The sequence below is a fragment of the Sus scrofa genome, chromosome 9, assembly GCF_000003025.6.
Source record: "Sus scrofa isolate TJ Tabasco breed Duroc chromosome 9, Sscrofa11.1, whole genome shotgun sequence".
Taxonomy (NCBI): Eukaryota; Metazoa; Chordata; class Mammalia; order Artiodactyla; family Suidae; genus Sus; species Sus scrofa.
Window position 1 is genome coordinate 78,225,776 of NC_010451.4, and position 20,492 is coordinate 78,246,267.

The 20,492-nt window shown below is 34.9% G+C and overlaps 1 protein-coding gene across 2 annotated transcripts in view; it reads left to right on the plus strand.

The window, feature by feature from the left end:
- GLCCI1 (glucocorticoid induced 1) overlaps positions 1–20,492 on the plus strand; it is a 115,906-nt gene that overhangs the window by 7,596 nt on the left and 87,818 nt on the right. The window lies entirely within an intron of this gene.

Sequence of the window (20,492 nt, forward strand, 5' to 3'; positions counted from 1 at the left end):
AAGAGACTTGACTCCAAGTCTAACATTTGACTTATAGTAAGTCCCTAACTCTTTGCATCTTATTTTCTCTATCTTTAAAATGATATGGGTCGGATTTTTAAAAACTTGCTTGGGTAGGGAAAAGATTCTATTTTGGAAAGGAAAAGTAAGTTTGTAAAACCAGATAATTCTTTTTTGACTTTTTTTATGGGAAAATTATCCCTCCAATTTTGTTTTATTTTTTATATTTACTAGAGCATTTATTTGCTTAAGAAGTAGACATTAAAGGTCTGACATTTTTAGTTTCCTGATTTATGTATTAGCATATTTTGCTTATGTGCTATTTAAACATTTTTTGTTAAAGTATACTTGATTTACAGTGTGGTGCCAATTTCTGCTATATAACAAAGTGATCCAGTCATACATATATATGCATTTTTTCCTCATATATCTTCCATCATGTTCTGTCTCAAGAGATTGAATAATTCCATGTGCTTTGCAATAGGATCTCGTTGCTTATCCATTCTAAATATAAGAGTTTGTGTCTACTAACCCCATGCTCCCAGTCCATCCCATTCCCTCCTCTCTCCCACTTGGCAACAACAAGTCTGTTCTCTATGTCTGTGCGTCTGTTTCTGTTATGTAAATAGGTTCATTTGTGCCATATTTTAAATTCCACGTTTAAGTCATATCATATGATGTTTGTCTTCCTACTTCTGACTTATTTCGCTTAGTATGAGAATCTCTGATTTCATCATTTCATTCTTTTTATGGATAAGTAGTATTCCATTGTGTATATTTACCAAATCTTCTTTTGACATTTTTTTCTCCTAGTTTTACTGGGTATATATCCAAAGGAAATAAATTCAGTATTAACTGACAGATAAAAATTGTATATATATAAGTGAATAATATGATAACTTGGTGGTATATGTACACACACACACACACACACACACACACACACACACACAGAGTGTGAAATGATGGCTGCAATCAAGCTAATTAACATACCCATCACCTTACATAGTTACCTGCGTGTGATGAGAACCCTTAAAGATCTACCCTTACAAATTTTAAGTGTACAAGACAATATTATTGATTATAACCACCATTTGTACATTAGATTCCCAGAATTTATTCATCTTATAACTGAAATTTTGTTCTCTTTGACCAACACCTTCTTTCTTTTCCCACCTGACAGTCCCTGTATGGGGACTTATCTACTCTCTACCTGTATGGCTTAGACTTTTTAAGATTCCACACATCCATGAGGTCATATTTGTTTTTGTTTTGTTTTCCCCCCTGTGTATTTATCTGTGTCTGGCTTTTTTCATTTAGCAAAGTATCTTCCGGGTTCATCTATGTTGTTGCCAGTGGCAGGATTTCCCTTTTTAAAAGGTCGTATAATGTTCCTTTGTGTGTATATGTACCATGTTTTCTTTATCCATTCCTCCATGACTGGACACTTAGGTTCTCCACTGAGAACTTAGCTATTGTAGGTAATGCTGCAATGAACATGGGAAGGCAGATATCTTTTCAGGATACTGACTTGACTTCCTTTGTATGTATACCCATAAGTGAGATCACTGGAGCATATGATAGTTCTATTTTTAAGTTTTTGGGGAACCCACATACTTTTTTCTGTTTCCACCAATTTACATTCCCACCAGCAGCATACAAGGGTTCTCTTTTCTCCCTATCCTCCTCAAAGTTGTTATTTTCTTGCCTTTTTCATAATAGCCATTCTAACACATATGAGGTAATCTATCTTTCTGGGGGTTTTTGTTTGTTTGTTTGTTTTTTGCTTTTGAAGGCCATACACATGGCATATGGAGATTCCCAGACTAGGGGTCAAATCAGAGCTGCAGCTGCCAGCCTATCCCGCAGTGACACCTATGCAGGATCTGAGCCGTGTCTGCAACCTACACCACAGACCTTGGCTGGATCCTTAACCCACTGAGCAGGGCCAGGGATGAAACCTGCATCCTCATGGATCCTTGTTGGGTTCATTAACTGCTGAGCCACAAAGGGAACTCCTTATTTTGGTTTTAATTAGCATTTCTCTGATGATCAGTGATATTTAGCACATTTTCCTGTACTCTAATTTCCCATTTATATGTCTTCCGTAGAAAATGTCTATTCAGATCATTGGCCCATTTTTTAATATAGTTATTTGTGGGTTTTGCTTTTGCATTGTATGAATTCCATATAAATTTTGGACACAGCCAATGTATATATCCAAAAAACCATACCCTTATCAGATGTATGGTTTGCAGATATTTTCTCCCATTCTCTAACTTGCCTTTTCATTTTGTTGATTGTTTCCTTTGCTCTGCAGAACCTTTTTAGTTTAATGTAGTCGTGCTTATTTATTTTTGCCTTTATTGTTTGTGCTTTTGGTATCATATCCAAAATGTCATTGCCAAGACTGATGTCAAAGAGCTTTTCCCCTATATTTTCTTCTAGGAGTTTTATAGCTCCAGGTCTTATAATTGAGTCTTTAATCCATTCCAAGATAATTTTCTGCATGCTGTAAGATAAGAGTCCATCTTCTTTCTTCTGAATGTGGATATCCAGCTTTCCCAGCACCATGTATAGAGGAAACTGTTCTTTTCCCATTTTGTATTCTTGACACCCTGTCAAAGATTAGTTGACTCTATATATGTGGATTTATTTGTGATCTTTCTGTTCCATTGGTCTAAGTGTCTGTTTTTATACCAGTACCATATTGTTTTGGTTACTATAGTGTGTAGACTAATTGATTCTTAATAAAATTAGTTATTTACTGAATTATTTACTGAGCTTTTATGTCAGCAACTGGTCTTCACTGGAGCCCAATATAGAATACTTTTATAATCTCTTCAGAGATGAGGAAGTGGTGTCTTGAAAAGTTAGGTATTCTGCCCAAGGTCAGGGGGCATGCGTAGAAGGCCCAAAGGGTAATTCTCTAAGTCCTTACCTCAAGTTAGCTGAAAGTTGTTTTTGGAACACAATTAATTATGGGGCAGGAAAATATACACAATGGGTTACCCCGTTGCTTATACAGTTAAGTCATAGAAAGGCAAAAAAAAAAAAAAAAGCTTTGGGGATTGGGTGAAGAGAAAGCTAAATGGGACTAACCTCTAGGGTGCACAAAATTTAAGCTGCAAGTTATCCCAGTGATTCAGACCTCAGGTATGTACATAAGAATGGCATAGCACTTGAAAGCCTTATTATGCCATTAGTAGGTCTTTCCCTTGGTCCTTAAAGTACCTACCACTTTGTTAAGACAGAGCCTGGATTTAATTTTTAAAAGTTGCTTTTACATGAAATCTCAAAGTCTGGGTAAAATGAGGTCTTTTGTATTTTCGTATTTCACAATGTAAACATTACATTTATAACAAACATCATAAGCCTCCGTTCAAACATAACATTGTGATTCTTTTACCATCCTTTGATATTTTAGCAGCATTCAAAATAGTATCTTTATATATTTCACACTCAGGACAAAGCAACAAGTTATACCATCTTCTCACTTTGTGCCTGCTTGGACTCTTCCTTTTTCTAGCTCTGCTGATATGGTGTAGAAAAGATATTTCAATCTTCATTATAACAGTTTCTTTCAGATGTTTTGGCATTTTTCATTGTCACTTGTGCTTGCTGAAAGTCCTTTTTGACAGTCATGTGAAACATGGATCTTTTCACAAGTAACTTTAGAAATGGTATTTTTATTGTTATGTTATTGAAAGTGTTAAATATAGAGTATGATGGATGAAGTTTCTCATGACATTTATTCTGTGATTATATTTACTTTTCTAGTAAAATATATAAATGTATAAGTCGGATTAGTGAGCTAATATTTATATTTTAGAAGATAATGAAAACTACTAGGGCTCAGTTGCTTAGTTACCTTAAAAAACTTAGCTTTTTTTTTTTTTTTTTTTGGTCTTTTTAGGGCCGCACCCTCAGCATATGGAAGTTCCCAGGCTAGGAGTCAAATCGGAGCTGTAGCTGCTGGCCTACACCATAGCCACAGCAATCGAAGATCGTGGGATCTGAGCCACATCTGTGACCTACACCACAGTTCATGGCAACACCAGATCTTTTACCCACTGACTGAGGCTAAGGATGGAACCTGCATCCTCATGGATACTACTCAGGTTCGTTAACACTGAGCCACAACAGGAACACCCTGCTGTTCTTATGTAAACCTGTGAAGTAATCTTTCCATAAGGTACAAAAAGATCATACTAAAATGTAGATTTGTTGGGCGTTTTCGCCATGGCACAATGGGTTAAGAACCCAACTGCAACAGCAGGTGTTTCTGTGGAGATGCGGGCTCCATCCCCAGCCCTGCGCAGTGGCTTAAAAGGATCCATCATTGCTATAGCTGCAGTGTACAATTCAATCCCTGGCCTGGGAACTTCCAAATGCCACATGTGTGGCCATAAAAATATATATGTATGTTTATATATTAACTGGTAGTCTATAAAAAGATTATAATATCTTTAAAAGTTCTGTGACAATGTCATTTTCTTTCTTCTAAAGTATTTTTGGAGGTACTCTGGTGCATCACCCTGAAAAGAATGAACTGCCTTTTCCTGCTTAAAGTCAGATTATTTCATTTTAAGTGTCTAATGCTTTCTAAACAGGGATTAGCAGACATTGCTAAATGCAGTTTTATTAGCATTGTAAAATTGGGGAGTTAGGCTACACTCGGGAATAAGGTTTTGGAAAAAACGACAATGTTCTGCAATATTTTTATCAGATAGCTTTTAAAAAAATTATTTTAAAAATTCTATTCATTCTTTACATACCTAAGTGACCCATTATTAAAAGACACCTGGTCAGTTGATTGCGTTTGCTTTTACTCTTTGTCTTTTTTGGTTAGCATATGGCCAAAGATGAGTGTAGCTTTAATGTAATTTTAGTGATAATTGTTCATAAATTCAAGAAATTTTTATTTTTCAGGTATTGTAGTTGTTGGCAGTATGTTGATGAATAAAACTAATGGGTTTTCTCCGTCTTTTACAAAATAAATACTTATAGAGTCCTTATTATGTCTGAGGAGTTCAGTTTAAAGTTACAGAATACATATTCTAGGTGCAGTTGGGGTGCTCACATTCATATTTCTCAACAAGGTCAAGTCATTTAAAATTGGCCAAGAATTTGAACCACTCTTTTCTCTGAGCTTTGGCCTTCATATATGAATTATTATGTTCCTATGCTCATTTTTCAAGATTAGGTTGATGCTAAATACTTGTTTTCTGTATTTTTCCCTTATTAAATGAAGCTTAGGAGAGCTAGTTTCATCTTGTGGCTTCTATTATACGTATAGGTCTAAGATGTACTACTATCTGGACATATTATAATATTCTGCTAAACTTTGGCCTAGGATGGTGGTGTTGAAACTTTCTCTCTCTACACATACATATACACACTTCCTTTCAGAATTCTGAACTTTATTGTTGGATGTGACTTCTGATGCAGAAATGTAGTAATGTTGTATGTAATACTTGGCTAGTGGTGCCATGTGAGGCTATTGAGATCAGTAACTTTTCAGTGTTATTACTGAGCTAGAATGGCAAATAAGCTTTGGGTATGTTTTTTGCCATTTACTTGACATCTTGATTGAATGCACAATGACTTTTTATCTTTATTATACTCCGAATGTATTTGTTTTCAATTTTTTATCTATTTGTAGTTTTTACTTTCAAGAATTATTGGCTTTATAGCCTTTAGTTTTATTACAATTAAGATATGTTAATCTTTAGGACAGTTGCTCTATTCTACTTTGTACTAAGCCATGTTGTCAAAAAATAACATTTTTATGCAGATATTCCTATGTAATGGAATAAGTATTATACTTATTTACTGGTAAAACAGATGTTAGGTGAATCATATTTTCTAGGTTGATATTTTTTATGTTGCACATTGAACAGTTGAGTATAATCATTTAATCATCTAAAGTTGCTTGTAACAATTTCGGAAATAGAAAGGCATAGGAAAAATTGTGAAATAAATTGCTGTTAGTATTTGTTTTGTTCATTTTAAAATATTATATCATTTTTGAATTTAAATGCCTCAAAACGTAAAAGAAAGGAAATACGTAGTAAGGTAGCTTAATCTTTGATTTACTCACTATATTATTCCCAGAGTTAATACAGCAGTTCTAGAGGCTTTGACAGTTTAGCTATTGAAGGTAATTTTGGTGCATGTGCATGCTTCACCAAATAGCACCTTGTTATTTTTAGCGTTCTAACATCCAGCATGGTGTCTAGTGCAATAATTATTTGTTAAATCCTCACATAGGATTTACGTAGAGATTTCTCTTTTAGCTCTCTATGTAGCTGGGTTCCAATCACTCAACAGTGGTTACTATATCATGCAGTTCTATAACTGTCTGACAGATGAAAATTAATAGATTATACTTGTGTTGCCTTTTTTTCTAAATCGTCTGATGATTTAGATAACTGATGGCTTTTATCTTCATTTAGGGCCTATCATTCACAAGTGGTGTGTAAACTTGGAAAAGCACTGATTTAGACCTTCACATAAAATAGGAGGTGGGTGCTCTTGCTGGAAGAAATAGGTGGGATAGAGATATGTGATATAAGGACAGTCTGGGTTGTTTTTGTTTCTTGTTTTTTTTTTTTTTTTTGGCCACACCTGCTGCATGTGGAAGTTCCTGGGCCAGGGATTGAACCTGTGCCACAGCAGTGACAGCACTGAATCCTTAACCCACTGAGCCACCAGGGAACTCCATGGCTAGTCCAATTTTGAAAGATGAAAAATACACTTAAACAGTGAGTTTCTAAGTTACATTTAGAGTTTTTAAGTGTATTTTGGTCTAGTAAGGTTCCATGGAATCAATTTTTTTAAATTTTTAATTAAAATACAGTTGGTTTATAGTGTATGGAATCAGTTTCTGAAGTCGTTATATTTGGAGAAACAAAAATTTGATGGGCAGTTTCAATTAAAACTATGCAAGTTTTTAGATTCATCATAAAGATCTTGATTACAGCAAGTAAGGAAATTACAAAATTATATGTTGTGTTTTATTATAATGTAAAATTTTTTTAATTACAGAGCAGATTTTGGGGTGGTTATTTGCTTTAGAGAATATCTAATTTATGTGCAAGTAAAATTATTCAATTTACCAAAGTGTTATTTACACAAACTTTTTAGGAAGTCAGTTTCACAAGGTTGAGGTTCATCTGAGGTTGTAAAAATATATTACTGAATAGTGTAATTTCTCATTGCTACATAAAATGTTCTACTGACATTTAGCAGAATTAACTAATATCCTGAGAAGTTGTTATAAATGAACATGAATAGATATTTTCCATTGCCTTTCTAATCTGAGTTTAAAAATTCTAAGAAATTTTGTATTCGAATATTATTCCCAAAAGGGAGAGAATTCATTCTTAATAATGACTTTCTCATGTTTTTCTGTGGAACAGTGTGCTTTTAAATTAGATAACTATCCCAAGATTTTTTCTGGATTATTTTGTCCTTATTAGAAGTGGTTATTGGAGTTCCCACTATGGCACAGTGATTAAGAATCTGAATGCAGCAGATCCTGCCGTTGCTGATGTGCAGGATCGATCCCAGGCCTGGTGCAGTGGGCTAAAGGATCTAGCATTGCCGCAGTTGCGGCTCAGATTCAGTTCCTGGTCTGGGCACTTCCATGTGCTATGGGTGAGGCCTTAAAAAAAAAAAAGTAGTTATATTTGACTTATAATTTCCTACCAAACTGTTCCTAACCAGCTTCATGGAGGAAGTATTTCTTCCTTCGTGAAAAACTTTCACCAAACCTACTGTTATTAATGTCAGGACAAAGCAATAAGTAAGCCTAATTAGACTAGGAATATGATTAGTATTGTGAATTATGATTTTATTGATACCTATATATTCCTACAGTTTTATTTTAACTTAAAATTTCTGTATATATTTAAGGACTAAGAAATGAGTCAACCTATCTGATTATACCTAATGTGTACACAGTATCTGTGTGTGTGTTACGTATGCCTTCAAATGCTCTACCACTGAGCTATACCCCCGAGCTATACCCTCCGTTGTGTGGTATGTATGTATTTGTATAGGAGAGAGAATACCGTAAAGTTTGCATTCCTTTCTCAGCAATCACTGGGTAATCACTAGCTCCTGATACTTTCTTCATACAGAATAGAAATTCATGCTCATTTTTTCATAATGCTGTAATTAATTTTAATATACTGAGTAGTAGTGACTTAGGGACTTGACTTACCTCAATTAAGAGAAAACCAGTGAACATCTAACTAGATGAGAATCCTGAAGATTTTCCTTGTGGTTATGGGGAAATCGACTATTTCTTTCTGGCAGCATGTTTTTTTAATTAATTAATTTATTAATCTATTTTATTTATTAGGGCCACACCCGCATATGGAAGTTCCCAGGTTAGGGGGTGAATCAGAGCTACAGCCTCTGGCCTGCACCAGAGCCACAGCAACACAGGATCTGAGCTGTGTCTGCGATCTACACCACAGCTCATGGCAATGCTGGATCCTTAACCCACTGAGCAAGGCCAGGGATCGAACCCACATCCTCATGGTTACTAGTCGGGTTTGTTAACCACTGAGCCACGACAGGAACTCCTAGAGAGGGTATTCTTACAGGTGGTAACTGTGTATAGCAAATTAAAACAAACATGATGCTTACATACTAAGTTTGTATTTCTGAATATTTTAAAATAACTGTCTTTGGATGTTCTGCTCATGCTCTTTACCTTCTTGCTGATCTTGTTACCATCTGTATAAAATTTTTTATTTTTTAAAATTTTATTTTATCTTTTTGTCTTTTTAGGACTGCATCTGCAGCATATGGAGGTTCCCAGGCTAGGGATATAATAGGAGCTACAGCTGCTGACCTATGCCAGAGCCACAGCAATGCCGGATCCTTAACCCACTGAGCAGGGCCAGGGATCGAACCCACAACCTCATGGTTCCTAGTCAGATTCGTTTCTGCTGTGCCACGATGGGGATTCCTATTTTTTATTTTTTTGCTTTTTAGGGCAGCACCTGCGGTGTGTGGAAGTTAACTGGCTAGGGATCAAATCAGATTTGCAGCTGCTCGCCTACACACAGCCATAGCAATTGCTGGATCCTTAACCCACCAAGCAAGGCTGGGGATCAAACCCACATCGTCTTGGATACTAGTTGGATTCATTTCTGCTGAGCCACAACAGGAACTCCTACAAAATTTTAATTTAGAGTATATTTCCTCTGTGTTTCACATAGTAAAATACATCATACTCTGTTAGATAACATACTTTGGAAAAAGGTGCTTAGTGTATTTTTCTGTGCTGCCAAATTGGGGTTATGTGCTTTACTTATATGTGATAAGATATTATTAGAAGTATAGTTAATTAGTATAAGAGTATCGAATAATTTAGGTTTAAATTCAGAGACTTGGTACAGAAATGGAGTTGAATAGTTTGTTTATTGCTGCTATGAAACACACCCTTGGTAAAGACTTTCAGACTTAGAGCATCACTGGATTGGCTCCTTAACTTCCTTACAGCATGATTGATTTTTCCTGCTCCCTCATTTCTCCCTTTCTACTGATCACCATATCTTATTCCATCTCCTCAGAATTATATCCTAAATCTGGTAACTTCTTTCCATCCCCTCATGTCTTCATTATTAACTTAATTGTTTGGTTTGTTAGAACTGCTGCCTCTTAAATGGTTCCACTGCCATTAGTCTCCCATCTTTAATTTACATATTGCATTGCTTACACAGTCCTTCTTTTAAAAATTAAAAAAAAAAAGATTCCTGAAGTTTAAAGTTTTTACCTTGACAAAAAGACTCATCTAAGCATCCTTCATTGTGTACTTCTAGTTCTTTGCAAACTGACTTCACTTTATTAAAAATGCTTTTATCCTTTAATAGCTCCATACTTTGTTTGTTGTCAGGGTAAGGTAATCTGTTGATTACCTTAAGTTAGATTATCCTATTTGAGATGACAATTGTAATAATTCAGTGACACTTACTCCAAAATTTGACTTAAACTATCTCCAGTGGTAATTCAGACAGATGGGGTTAAGACCTTCTCTAGTACAGATTTCTAAGTATTCACCAAATCCTGTTTTGTTTCCCTATTGAGCCCACATCTAGACTGTTTTTTCTAATCCTTGCAGTTATATAAGGCTATGTAGTCTACAACACTTTCAGGTGTGTTCAATGAAAAGCTGTAGTCTGAGCCTCCTAATTCTTTGTCTTCCCTCATCTGCCATCTGGATGCAGGGAATCTAGCAGAGAACGCCAACTATTAGATGAAGGCATAAGATGAAGGAAGTTTGAATCCCTGAATGATCATGCAGAAGGCTCTATATCAGCTGTGAAGATACACATTGGTTTTTATTTTGATAAGCCACTAATTAAAAAAAATGTAACCATTAGCATCACTAATTTATTGTACCTCTCAGTTTAAAGAAAGGTAGAGCTTTGAAAACTCACCTTGGGAGTCTCACTCCTACCTCCTGTGATCCATCATTTTGGCCAGTGTGATTCATTGTTGTCTATGCTTCTGTCACTATTCAAGAGACACTTCATCAAGTTCAATTGTGATCTTGGTGGAATGTATTTTTATATGATTTGGTATTTATTTCACTAACTGAGGATCCTATGACTACTCTTTGATTAAAAATTTAAGACACTATTTTTTTGAAAAGTTCAGGGATATTTTGAGCAATAAAATATTTTAAGCCTTGTGGAAATAAATCCATGATCTAGAGTACAGGGCAGGACATGAAGTAGAGAGTATTTGTTAAATGGTCTTGTTATTTTTTATAAACATGTTATTTTTCTTGGATATGCACTATATGAAGAGTTCTATATTATACAAATGTATCCTAATTACCTGTTTGTGAAATACCTAAGCAGGAACATCATAGCCTTTTATGTAAATGTGGAAAATAGGGTGATTATAAGATCTGAATTCAAGTTTAAGCCTCACACACAGAACATTAAAAAGAAATAAGGAGCCATTCTATGTGAGGCACTTTGAAAAAGTCTCCTTTGGTAAAGAGTTCGATAATATATGTCAGGTGGTTTCTAGTTTTTGAATATTTATTTCATAAATGCTAAGGAAAGGATGGATAAGTGATAATAGTTTCAACAAAACTTAAGTCATTGTGCTAGGTATTAGAGGAGCAAGCAAAAAAAAGCAAAAAAAAAAAAAAAAAAAAAAAAAGACACAGTCCTTACTTGTAGAAGGAGCCTACCCTCTGGTAGATAAGTTTTACATTTGTCATTTAAGTATAAATTAGATTAGGTTTTACTTTCCTATGTCATTCTTAAGTAAAATGGATAAAATATGGGGGGTAGGGTGGGAAGACACAGGTAAGTGAGTGATTTGACAAATTCATGAAAAAGTAAATTCTTCATAGTGTTTGAACATATATTGTTCAGTACTTGTCCTGTCTCAAACATGATAGATAGAATGGATTTTAAAGATTGTAGTCAGAAGTGAAGAGATGGAGAATGGAGAAAAAGGGGCGAAGATTCAGGTGACCCATTACTTTTATATAATTGGTTTCATGTGCTTTTGTTTTCTTCCCACATGATGAGTCTTTCCAGTATATCTGGAAGTGTTGTTCAGGTTTTTATTACAAATGCCCAACTGTTCTAGGTATAGATTCAAATTGTATCCAAAAGTGGAGTCTGATATTTGTTCACTTACTTAGGCACTTGATTGAACAATGTTCTTTCATCATCTAAGGGAAAGAATTAACTTAGATGCTGATAACAAAGTCTGGAACTTTGTGTCTTTAGTCCGTTTGTAGCTCCTGGGCAGTGCCATTTTGACTGAAGTACAGTTCAATCAGTAATATTAGTAGACTGTTTTTGACTAAGATTATAATGGCCAGTTCTATGCTTATTCTAGAGGAATCAAGTATGATGCTCTTCTAAAATATTTTATGACACTTTTCCCCTACACTTAGTCATGCCACTAGTAGTTTTATATTATTTTTTCTGAAGTTGCTCCCAGTCCTTGGCAATGTTTCTGGCAGCCTTTTATGTACAATATTTGCAGAATTGTTGAGGTGGAAGGCATTCTGTGTGTGCAAACAGAACTGGTTTTACCATGTTCTGTTTTACTCTATGGCCTCTACAAAGGTATCATTTATATAAGACATTTTCCTTCAGGATGTTTCCAGCAGCTTTTGGCCATTTCCAGCTTTAATGAAACATCCAATTTTGGAAAAACTACTCCTTTACAGCTACATATTTGATTCTTTAGTGTCAATATTTATGAAAGTAAATGCTGGAATAAACATGTGTTTCCTTATTTCTTTTTTTAAACTTTTTTATTAAAACCCAGAATCAATCGGCTCAACAGAATGAAGCTTCAGAAATAAGGAAAGAATTCCCTGTGCCATATAGGATTATTACTGCAGCCTCATTCTGTTGAGCCTCTTTATTCTAGGTTTATTCTACAGAAGTATAGTTAGTTGTATATTTCCCAGTCAACAACATGTTCACCATTGCTGGATTTGTGGACACAGTGTGTGGGAAAGTACAGCTAGTAGGCTAGATTTAATTAACTAGATTCTTTTGCATCAAGCAAATCAGTGGTATCCAGCCATATTTTCAGTACAGATTTCCGTTTATCATTTGCCTACCATCGGTAAATTAGCTTGACTAGCAGTCGTATCTTATTGAGGTTAAGCAGTTAACTCTTTTCCTAAGCCTTTCTCCGTAATCTTTTCTACATTTAACCATGGAGTTAATTCTTTACCCTGTTATTATGCTATTATGAGCTAATATGTAGTTATTATTACCTGAACAAAATGTTTATAACTTAGACTTAAATGCTTGAATATTATTTTCATTTATAAATTGTACGTTTTTAAAATATTCTTGGGTTTAGAATTCTGCAAATGTTCAGTATAAATTTGAGAAGAGATATTTGTCTAGGAGATTGTTGTGCTCTGAGTGCTGTGTTATGTTGTTATTCTTTATTCAAATAGGAAATGAAAAAGCTTATAGTTTTCAGATTCTTCCTCAGAATGAGAGGAACTTTAGTCATCATACAGATTTCTAAAGATTTCATTTTACATTCTATTATGTTGATTGTTCTTTTGTGGTAGTGGTAAGACTCTGATTTTCTCTAATGTTAATAGTTAATCAATTCTTTCTTGGCCTTAAAATATTTTAGGAGATTTTTGTTCTTTATTTACACATCCCATCAATGGTGGAATGATGTGGAAAGAGTCTGGTTACTTTTTTTCCTTTAAAAAGGAGTTCCTTTTAATTTAGTCCCTTGTGAAGTAAAGTCCTCTTCAAGCCTTCTTTGCCATTTTGTCTTTTCCAGATGACTTTCTCTTCAAGCCTGTCAGTCCATTATTCTACTATTTCCCATAGTAAACCCCACCTTTCCCTATAAAAGGAATTCCTGTCCCTTGATTTCTTCCTGGTTCTTGCAGCAGGCTTCCATAGGATGCAGCTTGAAACTTTATAATTGCAAGCTCTAGAGGAAAAGGATGGGCAAAAATTTTATTAATGGAGTGACTGTGGATGTTCCATTTCAGTTAGTTTCCTCACCAGATTGGGCAGGAGCTGATTCTTTTACTAGGTTACTTAGGAAAAAAGTATATCTCTCTAAGACTAGAGTTAATTTTTCTCAGAGTCTGTACTATAAAGATATTGGAGGAATATTAAAAATTAAAAACTAAATCTGGTTCTAGAATAAATTTAATAACTGCATTTGGCTATCATATACTCTGGAAATTGTTAGTCTTAAATTCAGATGTGCTAAGAGAATAATTATATGAATTTCTGATCCTTCTCTGGTCCTTTTTCTCATATAATAATGAAAGGCTTGCCTTAGAGATATTGAGCATCTCCTAGTCCTTGTCTTTTTGCTGTTTCTTTGGGCCACTCCCGTGGCATATGGAGATTCCCAGGCTAGGGGTCCAATCGGAGCTGTAGCTGCCAGCCTACGCCAGAGCCACAGCAACGCGGGATCCGAGCCGCATCTGCAACCTATACCACAGCTCACGGCAACGCCAGATCGTTAACCCACTGAGCAAGGGCAGGGACCGAACCCGCAACCTCATGGTTCCTAGTCGGATTCGTTAACCACTGCACCATGACGGGAACTCCCTAGTCCTTTTTCCTTTCAAAGTAACTACAACGATAGCCTACACATTCCAGCAGTCCCTATGTTAGTTCCTTTCCAAGCTATTGGTTGTATGAAGCTTATCCTCTGGTAAATTCTTCAGAAAAGACTCAAGTGAACAATGTGCCTTGAGTTCTGCATAAATTACATAGCAAGAATTCAGAAATAGTTTTTATCTCTGGTTTTTTATACTTGAAGGTCACTTTAGCTTCATTAAAATGTGTTTGATATAGACTGTATCATCTTCCTCAGATATATGTATGGTCTTTCAATATGCAGTGGGAAGTGATCTTTTATTTTAGGAGAGTTTTATTTAATTATAGTTTTTGGTACTTTTGGTCTTGTTGCTTTGGTCTTCAGGGACTTCTGCTAAAAATGTTGTACAGTCTTATGTTAAATACTAATTATTTTCTCAAAATCTTTTCATCACTTCTAAGATTTATTTTATGTTCCATTTTCTATTTTTGGTAAGACATTATCTATTGTGTTTATTACGTTAAGGCATTACCCATTGTGTTTCTTGTAACTTAGTCTTCATTCCTGAAGTAAGTTTTTCTTTTATTCTAAATCTTTTCTGAGTTTGATCACCTCTCTTTTCATATCTTCCTCGCCTTCAAACACATCATTTCTGAGTTTTCTATTTCTGGGATTTTTTAATTGCTTCTATCATCAAAAAAAGATTTTTAGCTTGTTTTGAACTATTACAGTTTTCCCTACTGTAAAATCAAGGAGGGATTCCCATTGTGGCGCAACTGGATTGGCACAGTTTTGGGAGTGCTGGGATGCAGGTTTGCTCCCTGGTCCAGAATACTGGATGAAGGATCCAGCATTGCTACAGTTATAGCTTAGGTTGCAGCTGCAGCTTGGATCTGGTCCCTGACTTGGGAACTCCATATGCCATGGAATGGCCAAAAAAGAAAAAAAAAATCAATGAGTTTCATCATTAATATTTGTTGTCAAGATATAGCCCACTCTATAGCCTTTATTGTAGTCTGTCTTGTTAGTTTTTTCTTTTTAAATTGGGGTATAAGAGTAGATCTGTTGCACTTGGTTAAAATTTTTCCAAGCTCTACCAATGCTTTAACTGGAAATTAAGTGCTTTGAAACAAAATTCTGTGAAACATTTCATCTTCTGTTTAGGGAATATCTGCTTACCTTTCATTAACAATATTAATTTCCATTGTCATTCTTATTTTGGTTGTTTTTTAGTTGCTGTTACTTTGTGATTATTTAATATTTGAACCTGTTATTCCTATGGGATTTTAAATGTTTGGCATCTCTTAATTGAATATATGGAAAGTTCTTTAAGTTTACAGAATGCTCTTCTGTTAATCACGACTTTGCCAAGTTCCCTTAAAGAAATGTCATTTTGCCACTAGAAAGAAAAAAGAACTTGAAAATCTTTAGCATCTCAGCTTCCATCTATGTAATTCCTCTGTAGATGTATTCCAAATATTGGAATTCTGTCTTAATTTGTTTTGTATTCCTCCAGTTCTTATCACCAGCCTTCATGGCCATCTCGGTGAATTTTTCTTTTACAACCTTGATACACATAGATACTCTCTAGGGTTTTCTTTGAAAACAGACTGAAGGCCTTCCTCCAACTGTTCTCATCTCAATGTACGTGTCATTTGACACAGATTTGAGTGAGCTGTAACCTAGAGAATCATTCCTAAATGGCTGCTTGACTACATTTTTTGTTTGTTTGTTTTTCTTGACAGACCTCAGGTTACAGGCTGTGTCAGGCCTCATTTGGTCAGCAGCATGTTTGTTTCTCTTGTCAGCTTCTTGACTGGTTCCTTTCCAGATTTCTGCAGGGTAGCCATATGGTCATTTCTACATGTTTTCTAGATTGCTTCTATGGCAGGATTCCAAGTCTGGTTGATTAGTGTTTCAGAATCTACTCATACTGAGAGGGCTTTAGTGTTTGCCCTTTAGTTTTATTTCAGCATATTCGGATCTGGTGTCCTTCCTGTCTCTTATCTGAAGTTCATTTGATTTTGATGATTTTATTTTAAGCGGCCCATGTATTTGGCTAACTTTTCATCTTACATGTAAAGGAAAAAAGACCCTTAAAGGCCATTGGTGAAGTGCCTAGATGCTGCTGATTTTGGAATCAGAATTCTTCTAGATGATCAGTATTAATGTACATTAGATTGGCTAGAGAGGTATACCAGTCTACTCCTTTCTACATTTTTTATTCTTAGTTGTATAGTTCTTAAATTTTTTTTGAAATTTATTTTGAAAATTGTTCTCTATAACTGTGAGGAAAGGAAGGAGAATATTTCTCATTATGTTGGTAGTGATGTTTAAGAACAAAATGTTCATGGCACATGTATTAAAGAATGGTAAAGCGGACTTTATTCAAAGGGGAACTGTCGCATTAAGTGTAGGGACCACTGTGATGCACTTTTGCAGTGGGGGAGAGAGATTGGGTTCAAGCTCAGAATGCAACTAGGAAAAGTGGGAATTTATAGCCAAGTAGAAGGGTGGGTGTGAATAAATAAAAAATTACTGAAGGGAAAGAAACATCAGATAAGGGGGATTCTGGTTTAACAGACCTAAGCAGGGTTGTTGCTGAAGGCCGGCCAAGGTAGTCAAGATATTACATGGAGGATGGTGGTAGATGAGGAACTTGATCAGATATGGAGGGTGATCAGATATAGATATTGAGGGTAGGGAATTCTGGTTAACCTGTCTTAGTAGGATTCTTGTTAAAATTGGATGATGCAGAGATGAACACAGAAGTCCAAAAGTTAGGGCCTAATTGGGAAGTTCAGAGGAGCCGGACTAAAGTTTGGTCAGGAGAGACTCTTCATCAGTGATAATAAACTTAAAACTAACTTTCAAGGAAGTAGCTCTTGTTATAGAAATAGCGAAGCAAATCTCTATTAATGAAATAGATCTTTAGCAAATTTATGCTTAATCTCAGTGAACCAATAGCAGGAATATTCCCTACTTGAATTTACTTTTGGTTATTCTTGATCGCTAAATTAGGAACTTTATAATTTCAGGCTATTTTGAAGTTGAAGAGAAGCAGCATAATGTCTTGTATTCAGTCTGTGCTCCATGAATTTGTTAGTTTGATTTCAGTGATGAAGATTGAGATTATAATATGAATGAGCTAAATTATAAACATCATGAAAAACTCGTTGCTTTTCTCTTAAAGATTTTAAATAAAGTTGCTATAAAATACTGTAAAATTTGGAAACAGGCCTAAATTCTTTAATCAAATTAATTATTAAAATCTAAATTTCATTTGCTTATGTATTTGATTTCATTTTTCTTTGGCACTTTCATTTTGTAAAAGGGAACCTACTGAATATATTTTTTCAGAATTTCTTATAATTTTTTGGAAGTAAATTTTATTGTAGTTAACTTTTATTTGTGTTCAAAATACCTTGCTTGGGTGGGAAGATATCTTTCCAAAGAAGCTATATGGAACTTTTTGTCTGTTGTCTCATTTTTCTAGTGTCCCTAAGCATTCTGCCTACAGTGTTCTGTATTTAGGTTTGAAGGTACTTATTGTTGTGGCTGGCAGTTTAAAAAGTGACCTTTTGAGGAGATGACTAGATGATTAAATTTAATAAATTCTAGAAGAGTAGCTGCTAATGAATTATTAATTAACAAATTAATTAATTTAGCATCATATTACAGTGCTCTGGTGGTTAGATATATCCAGCATCTTCTGCCTTTTTAGAACAATCCCTGCTATGCTACTCAGATTTGGAGTTCTCTTATAATATAGCTTCTTGTTTTTAAACCTGTTGTACTCTTATCACTTTAAAGTTAAATTTCCAATTGGCATTAGAAAGCAAGAATTATTTTGTATAGTCCTCAGTAAGGTACCCCAGAGGAGCCCCAGGCCTATCTACCACTGTTCCCTAGCCAGGGAGGAAGAGGAAAGGGAAAATACAACCTGTAGATGGATATAATGAGGAGGCCTTTTAATAAATAGGGTTATATCATAGAATTAGGCAGAGCTAACTGGCCAATGCATAGATTGAATTTAGCACCAAATTTCAAGCCCCTCATCCCAGTGTTCTTCACATTGAAGTGGGTGAGGCCACCCATTGAGGTACAGGAAGAAAACATCCATTTTTTTTCACATGTATACATTTTTATTTTTTATACCATACATACACATTTCTGCTTTGTCTGGTTTATGCTATATATATAATACTAATATAATACAAACCTCACCTGTAAGTGAATACCTCACCTGTAAGTATGCACATGTTGCTGCATACTTAAATATTTACTGGTAGGAGGACTCAGTTAAAATAACTTGTAGACCACTTTCAGACAGAGAACTAATCATAGACAGTAAACGCTAAGGGGAGAAGTGGGATCTTTTGAATGTGATAAGCAAAAAGCCACTGATTAAAATTATAGTAAAAGTTAGCAAGTGTAGATTAGAATATCATATTCTTTGGATTAAGGGGTTGTTTATAGAATCTTCATATACTTATCATAAAACAAAAATGATCCATATTAACCAATTTTAAAGAAGTTTTATTAAGTATAAGTGGATTACATACATCTAAAGCATAAAGGGGTCATAATGTTCAATTTGACAGAGTTTAAAAGTATAAAGTAATAAATGGAACAGATTATCATTATGGCTTATATGCTTTACCATTATAATGTCATGGATCAATATGTAGCCAAATTATACAGAACTAAATATAAAAGGTAAAAATTGCAGGAAGTAAAGAGAACTGTTTTATCTCAATAATAATTTCATTATCATATTTTTAAAATTTTCAGTTAATGCACAAGGCAAAGAACTATGTAGTCTGAAAACAGAAAACATATCTTCTCCGTGACTCATTAAATACTTATAAAAATCAACCATGTTTTTGGTCACAAATAAAAATTCAGTTATTCAAAAGAGTAGAAATAGGAGCTCTCTGGTAGCCTAGTGCTTTAAGGATCTGGTGATGTCACTGCCTTGGCACGGGTTTTATCTATAGCCCAGGAACTTCTTTGTGCTGTGGGCGCAGCCAAAGAGAAAGAGTAGAAATAGATTATCCTAGAATCTCTGCCTATATAGCAAAATAAAGCTAGAGCTAAGTAATAAAGATAGGGAGAAGATTTGGTAATTTTCAGATCTTTGCTAATATTCGTAGGTTAAAGAAGAAATCACAACTGCTAGTTGTAAGATGCAGTCGGCCTTCCAGCCCTCTGTATCCTTGAATGTGGAAATCCCGGAGGTGGAGGGCCAACCATAAGGCACTTGGACATTCTTGGATTTTGATATATAAGATCCTAGAACCAGTCCCTTGAGGAACTAAGTTTAGTTAATTTATGTAACTGTATAACTATATAAGTAATATGGTACTTCATAGTATGCTGCATTTTCTTTTGTTTTCTGATTTAAAAAAGTAATTTCGTATTCTGGTTTCAGAAGGATGGTTAAAGGACAGCATTCAGTATCAAGTGTTCTTGACCTTTTGTAATGCGCAAAGTATTTTGTTCGATGTGAGATACACCTCTGAATAAGGCTGGTCCTTGAAGCTTTTAATCCACTGAATTTTAGTAAATTGTTTTAAGATGCATAATGAAAAGTCCTTTATAGTTTCTTTTCAGTATGATCATTTTAATTTTCAACAGAGATACCTATGGTACCCGTATGGAGAGGAAAAGTAGATTATTATAGTAGAATGATTGAACCATGTAGAATGTCTAGAGATCATGGTTCCTTTTAATCTCTGTCACCTGTTAGCAGTTCTTCCATTGGACAATTTAATTTTACCCCACTGGGCTTCAAATTCTTCATCCATAAATGAGGAAACTGAATTAAAATATAAGATTCTTTATACATATTATTTTTGTATAGTTGTGGATAAATTCATTAAAATAGGTATTGAGCATCAACCCTTTTTCAGTCTGTAGGGACCAAACTTTTGCTCTGGTGGGGAAGAAAGACAAATTTAGTGTTCCATACAATCAGAAGAGAGTGTGTATATCTTCAAGGACAGAGATGGAGAAAAGGCTTTGTGGAAGGTTTCACAGAGATAGTGTGATATCTGAGCTGGTCGATAAGAGCTTGTCAAGTGAACAAGGAAGAAGAACATTTTAGATGCAGGAAATAATAAAAGGTATAGAGGCAGAGAAGTAAGTGTTTCACATTTGGGAAACTGCAATGAGTTTGAATGGCATTTAGTAGTTAGCATGGGCTTATGGAAGAGTAGTAAGACATTGAGTGTTGAAGTATATGGGAGCTGAATTGTGAAAAAATAATAGGTTTTAAGTTAAAGACAATGAATAATCATGGAAATTCTTTTTAGCAGCGGAGGGAAGTGGCTCTAAGATTTAGTAAAGATGGATGCAGAGATAGCGGTTAGGAAATTGGCAGTCCA